This window comes from Lactuca virosa, chromosome 6 (genome assembly GCF_052849685.1).
Source record: "Lactuca virosa cultivar CGN04683 chromosome 6, Lactuca_virosa_CGN04683_v6, whole genome shotgun sequence".
Lineage (NCBI taxonomy): Eukaryota > Viridiplantae > Streptophyta > Magnoliopsida > Asterales > Asteraceae > Lactuca > Lactuca virosa.
Genome location: NC_136431.1, coordinates 2103913 through 2111305, shown reverse-complemented (window position 1 = coordinate 2111305; position 7393 = coordinate 2103913).

Below are 7393 nucleotides of genomic sequence, written 5' to 3'. Positions count from 1 at the left end.
GACCTTGGACTTGTACCAGCTATAAAGGAGCCAATGGAGATTTTCTGTGACAGCAATAGTGCGGTTGCCTTAGCCAAGGAACCAAGAGATCATGGGAGATCCAGACACATTGAAAGAAAATATCACTTCATCAGACATCGAATAGAAGAAGGAATCCTCGTGGCAAAGAGGGTATCATCGGATGTGAACCCAGCAGATCCCCTCACGATGGGACTGACTCGGGCTAAGCATCTCCAGCATGCTCGGAGCATAGGGCTGAAGGATGATATTAGTTTTAGTAGTTAGATAATCTTGAAATTTGTAAAATGTAATTGACATTTGATGATAAATAAAAGCTGTTATTTATGAGTAAAGTGTTGCTATCTCTTGTCAATCGTTTACTATTATTTCTTTTTGCATGTTTTGAATTCCAGAATAATTATGTTATGGTTTATATCATATTATTCAAACTCTCCACAGTCGGTCATATGTTGGAAGTAGATATGAATCAAGACTGTCATGGGTTGGCTTGTAGAGGTCTAAGATGTTAGACAAAGCGGGGCTACAGCACTCATGAGTGCTCATAAGTTCTGAGTATTGGATTCAACCCACGCTCACTTGTATCACTTCATGGAATTTATCTCGAGTGATCGTGAGACGGTAATATCATATAAGTCTTCAAACCTAGAGATATGATTTGTTGCCTATGAGTTGGTTATGCATTGATTGCACGAAAACGCATTGGTAACTCGATGTTATAAACCGTGCTTTTGTGTGTAATTCAACAAGTAGTAGAGCAAACATATGAGTCGAAGTTTATCTGTTCCTTCTAGAATTAGAAGCGATATCTGGGCCCCTCGATGATTTTGTTTTGACCTATGTACCGGGCCCGGTCAGAACTAAATTGATGTGTTCAGTTAAGTTCTATGTGAAACAAATCGGAAATCGGGAAACAAATGCTGGACAATAAGCAAGACCATGTTCCATGTATTTGTCCGGCTGATATCTAGAACAGAGGATTATATGATCACTTATCTAAAATGGCGCTTCATAGTTCAACAGAGTTTAAAGAGCTACGATTGCTGATCGGTTCCTGAAGTCATACTTGCAACTATAGTTATTAGACTTATCCAAGTGGGAGACTGTTGGATATAGTGTCTAAGTCCATAACTATTTTTGGTATGTACTTGACCCGACCCGGCATGGTCCATTTGGGTTGCACTTCACCCGAACAATTTATGGATAATCGTTTGAGAATAGTATAAGTTATGATTTATTAATATATTATAAGTCCTAATATATTAATATAAAATCATATTATTTAATTAGTATTGATCTATAATTAATTTAGAATTAATTTAGAGATCAAAAGTATGACTAATTAAATATGGGCTCTTGTATTTATATAGTGTGGGCTAATGCTTATTTGGAATGGGCTAGGCTTGCATGGAAAGTCCATGGATACTCCATGGAGCTTTAACCCATGGATCTCATGGAAATGAAAAGACATGGGTATTAGGGTTTACATGGATGTAACCCTAATCCACCACACTATATAAAGGAGGCTTTGGTTCTTGAAATTGGACTAGTTGATGTGTGTAAACTAAGAGGGCCGATTTCAAGAAGTTTGTGACTATTCTCTCAAGTTTCCAAGTTTGTGGTGATTTGTGACTTCCATTTGAGGCATCCACATTATTGGTTCTAGGCTCACAAACTCCAAGCAATCAACTACTACTACAAGGTAAGTAATTCTGCTAGTTTTATTTGATTCAAGTATCCCATGCCATGCTAGTTAGGATAAGAACCTTGGAAAAATAATTATTTGCATGTATCTTAGTCAAACATAGATCCAAGGTTTCTAGGGTTGCATGTACACCATAGGAGTGTTAGAATGCTCAAAACCCATAACACCAGAAAGCTAACTATGCTCCCACTAGCCTTGACATATACACATGACTCATCCTCGCTTCCAGAAAATCCAACTCTTTGACTTTCTCATTGAAACAAAGATTCCATCTGTGAGATGCTTGTTTCAATCCATAAATGGATTTCTCAAGCTTACACACTCTATTAGGGTACTTTGCATTGACAAAACCCTCTGGCTGACTCATGTAAACATCCTCAGCCAACTTTCCAGTAAGGAAAGTGGTTTTGACATCAGTTTGCCATATTTCATAATCATGAAATGCATCTATGGCTAGCATAACCCTAATAGACTTAATCTTTGCTACTGGTGAGAAGGTCTCATCATAGTCAACTCCCGGAGTTTGAGTAAAGCCCTTCGCAACCAGTCGCGCCTTGTAAGTGTGTACCTTTCCATCCATGTCGGTCTTCTTCTTGAAGATCCATTTGCACCAGACTGTCTTACGACCCGTTACATTTAGCAGAATCAGGGCCTGCCATGGCTTCCTTGTAGTTGTTAGGTTCATCCAAATTTATCAGTGTGCTATCACTGATAAATGTATTACCCTCAGATGTTAGATGAAAACCATATAACATAGGTGGAACACTAACTCTACTGGAACGCCTTAGAGGTACGGACTCATCAATCGGCTCAATAGGAGTTTCCTCCTCAGGTTGATCGCTAGTGTTTGAGGTTCCTTCACCGCTTGACTCTTGAAGCTCTTCAATGTCAATTTTCCTTCCATTGTCTCCTTGTCCTATGAGTTCTCTCTCGCGAAAGACTCCTCTCCTCGCAACAAAGACAACATTGTCACTCGATCTGTAAAAGAGATAACCAAAGGATTTTTGTGGGTAGCCGATGAAAATACACCGCTCACTGTGAGGTTTGAGCTTATCGTGAGTCTCGCGTCTCACGGAAGCCTCGCAACCCCAAACCTTGATGTGTGCTAACGATGGAACCTTCCATGCCCACATCTCGTGAGGTGTTTTGGCAACCATCTTAGTTGGGACTAGATTAAGGATATGGGCGGCAGTCTCTAAGGCATACCCCCAGAATGGGATAGGTAACGAAGCTCGACACATCATGGAATGGAACATGTCCAACAAGGTTCGATTGTACCTCTCAGCCACACCATTAAGTTGTGGTGTCCTAGGTGGCGTCCACTGTGAAACAATTCCACATTCCTTAAGATAGTCAAGGAACTTGATACTAAGATACTCACCACCCCGATCGGATCAGAGCATCTTTATCTTCCTGCCCAGCTGATTCCCCACTTCTTGTTTAAACTCGTTAAATTTCTCAAAGGTTTCTGACTTATGATTGATTAAGTAAACATAGCCATATCTACTATAATCATCAGTAAAAGTCACATAGAAGCGGTTAGCATCCCTTGTGGCTGTTCTGAAGGGCCCACACACATTGGTGTGTATGAGATCCAACAAACCTTCACCCCTTTCACAAGTACCAGTGAAGGGTGACTTGGTCATCTTTCCAAGTATGCAAGATTCGCAAGTGTCATCCGACCTTAAGTCGAATGACTCCAAAACTCCAGCCTTTTGGAGTTGGCCTATGCGCTTCTTGCTGACATGTCCAAGACGACAATGCCACAAGCATGCCTTATCCAATTCATTGTAAGAATCAATGTGCAACACATTATTTCCTAAGTTGTCTACAACCATCACAGTTTCATATACACCATTACAAGGTAATGCTTTAAAATAAAAAACACAATTATAAAAAGCATTAATAGCACCAATTTCATTATCAAATGAAAAACTAAAACCTTGTTTGTACAAACCATGAAAGGAAATAACATTTCTCGCCATTTCAGACGAGTAGCAACAATTATTCAAATCTATTTATAACTCACTACTCAGCAATAAAGAATAAACTCCAATCTTGGTGACAGGAGAAACCTTCCTATTCCCCATGATCAATTTTATCTTCCCGTGCTCCACATCCTTACTTCTTTTTAGTCCCTGCAAATTAGAACAAATTTGAATTCCACAACCTGTATCAAGGACCCAAGAACAAGAATGTGATGAGTTATTGGATAGAATAGTATAAATACCTGCATGGGTGGCATTAACCTTCCCATCTTTGACATCCAGCAAGTATTTGGGGCAGCTTCGCTTCCAGTGCCCTTTATCATGACAGTAGAAACACTTTGTTTCCTTAGGAATGGAAGAAGGAGCAGCAGAACCAGCATTGGTCCCACTTGAAGAGGATCCATCAATAGACTTTCTCTTGCGGCTCTTAGAGGGAGCCTTCCTCTTTTTCCCCATCCCTTTTCTAATTGCCAGAACAGGGGCGGTGGTAGGAGTAGTAACAACCGATTTACCTTTGAGACTACTTTCAGCAGTCCTCAAAAGCCCTTGAAGTTTGCTAAGTGTGACATCCTCCTTGTTCATATGATAGGTCATGCGGAACTGATCATAACATGGAGGTAAGGAGTGTAGAATGATATATATAGCCAACTCCTCATCAAAGTTCACATTCAGTTTCAGCAAACGGTCCACAAACCTTTGCATTTTCTGCAAGTGGGCCGTAATGGGTTCACCATCCTTCATCTTAGTTGTTATCATGGAAGAGATGATTTCATACCTCTCTTGACGAGCACTGTGATGGTATCTTTCCATCAGGTCCTGGTGCATCTCAAAAGGGTAGAAGTCCTCATAGCACTTTTGGAGTTCAGTTGTCATGGTGGCCAACATGATACAAGACACCTTAGTGGCATCCTTCTCATGAGTCCTAAACTCAGCGATCTCCTCAGGAGTAGCAGAAGACTCATCGATTTCCTTAAACTCCTTGTCTAGGACATATTCCTTGTCCTCATAGCGAGTGACCATCCTGATGTTCCTAATCCAGTCATTGAAATTAGTCTCATCAAAGATGACTCTCCCACACAAGTTCATGAGAGAGAAGGAGTTAGCAGGGTTTGAGCCAGAAGCAGTGTTGGAAGACATCTGAAAAGAAAGAAAAACAAAGTTTAGATTAGATAAGAGTCCTTAATATAACACCCAAATGAAATATTAAGGCTAGGACCCAACACAATATTTTACAATTTGGAAGAGGGATGTCGTAATCCAAGTTGCAAAATATTTGAAGGTAGGTAAATGACGATTTACCAATTTCCACCATGAAAAACGAAATTGATTATTAAGTTTTTATTGGATTGAAATTCCTAGATTCTTTTGAGACTCATTAAACTTTTCAATGGCATGTTTAAATCTCGATTATGCCCTTTAAGTTTGTGACTGGGATAACGAGAATCACAAACAAGGTGTGAATAACCATGCAAATTAACTTGGTACACTCGATGTCATTTATCACCTAATCGATGTGCCGGTTAACCACACACGCTCCACCAATCTATGACAAACATCAAGCTACCCTTTGCCACCCTTACTAGTCCAAGTTAATGTGCCGGTTAACCACACACGCTCCATTAACGACTTGGCAAGGTGCAAAGTGCAATTTAATGGATTAGCATTAATTTCACATTTTCCTAAAGTAACTAAGATTGGGAATTTAATAAAACATTTAGTTACTTTATAATTTTCACGAGAATTAGTGTCCCATCCTACCCATTCGGCTAACGACCCTCCACCAGTCAAGGAAGCGGTGGGTGAGAGTGGACACCCATTAAACTGCCATTTTATAGGCAGTAACCTTATACCCCCCCTTATAGACTGGCTTCGTGAATGAGGCCTACTAACGGTAAGACTGACTTGTCTTATACATATATATAATTATTAAACTTATAATATTATAATAGTATAAGGGTTGAATTTTAAACTTTTAAAATTCTAGGATTTGGAATTAAAGTATTCTTAAGTGTGACTTTACAAATTCCAAAACTTGAGGACAAGTTTTGACACTATTCAAAACTTGTCATTTTCTTAACTTATGAGTTTAATGACTTTTAAGGAAAAGAGTTTTGGTTTTCCATAACTTGAGGACAAGTTATGGAGTCCATTAAAACCATTAAGATCATTTATTTAATTAACACAATAATCAAAAATTCATACATGATCTAGTTAAACTCATAAGCACAAGATAATTCATATCATCAATCTTCAAGAAATTAGCCTAATCATATAAACTAATACAAATCTTTAAATTATGACAATTATCTTTTAATTGGACAAGCATAATCATTACCTTATGGAAAAACAGATTTCATGGTTTAAAAAACAGTTTGGGGTAATGATCCTAATCCAATTTCTAGCCAAAACTCAAAATGTTGCACACAGATGCATCACCACATCGTCGTAACTACTGCCACGTCGTGGTGGGCATGCAGAAACGAAATTGGCAGATTTTCCAGCTTTGAAAATAACACAATGCAACAATTAACAGAAAACAATCATAGGCTCTGATACCACTGATGGGTTTTGAGCATCCTAACAACCTTAAGGGGCACATACAACCCTAAATGCTTTGGATCTATGTTTTCTCTAATTATACATGCAATTTGATTTTCCAAAGCATTACCCTAACTAGCATACAAAACATGGGTACTTGTATAACAAAAACTAGTTAGATGACATACCTTTCTTGTAGCTTGATTCCTTGGACCTTTAAGAGCCTAGCACCCCAAATGTGATGCCTCAAATGCTTTACACAACACCACCAACAATGGAGGACTTGAGAGAGAATATCTTGCACCAAATTCGGCTATAGCTCTTCCAAAGAGTACTAGGGTGCCGTTTAGGAGCCAAGGGGGTTCTTATATAGTGTGGCAAAACTAGGGTTACACCACGTAAACCCTAATGTGCATGACCTTCCATATTCTTTGGGCTCCATAGGTTTAAACCTCCATGGATCATCCATAGGTTTTCACATTGGTTTAGCCCAACCTAAAGAATTATGGATCATTGGCCCACATTATAAGAATCAATGATTTACACAATCAATCCTCATATATTTAATTAGTCTCTTTTGATCACAAAATTAATTCCAAATTAATTCTTGATCAATACTAATTAAATAATATGATTTCATATTAATATATTAGAACTTATAATATATTAATAAATCATAAATAACCTCTTCTCAAATGTTCATCCTAAAGATTGTTCTGGTGCCATGCAACCCAAATGGACCATGCTACTCTCGGGTCAAGTACATACCAAATATAGTTATGGACTTAGACACCTTATCGAACAATCTTTTGGACGAAATCAGAGGAAATAGATGGAATTAGAGGGTTTGTTGACATTAGAAACAAACGATCCTCAACAGTTGGGTCTCTTCGTCAGGAGAGGGGCGAGTGTTTCAGACGTATTCAGACAAAACATGATTTATTCGTCCGAGAGGGGTAAGTGTTTCAAACGACGACTCTCTCTCTCTTTTTCTCTCTCAGATCTATATCGTTGGAGGTAGGCTCATAGCTCAACATAGTGGGTGACGGTGCTGCAAACCCTACCTCTTTAGATTTGGATTCATCTTCTCCACAGACAACCTCTATGGCCGATGAAGAGTTGGATCTGCAAATGGTGGTGGTCC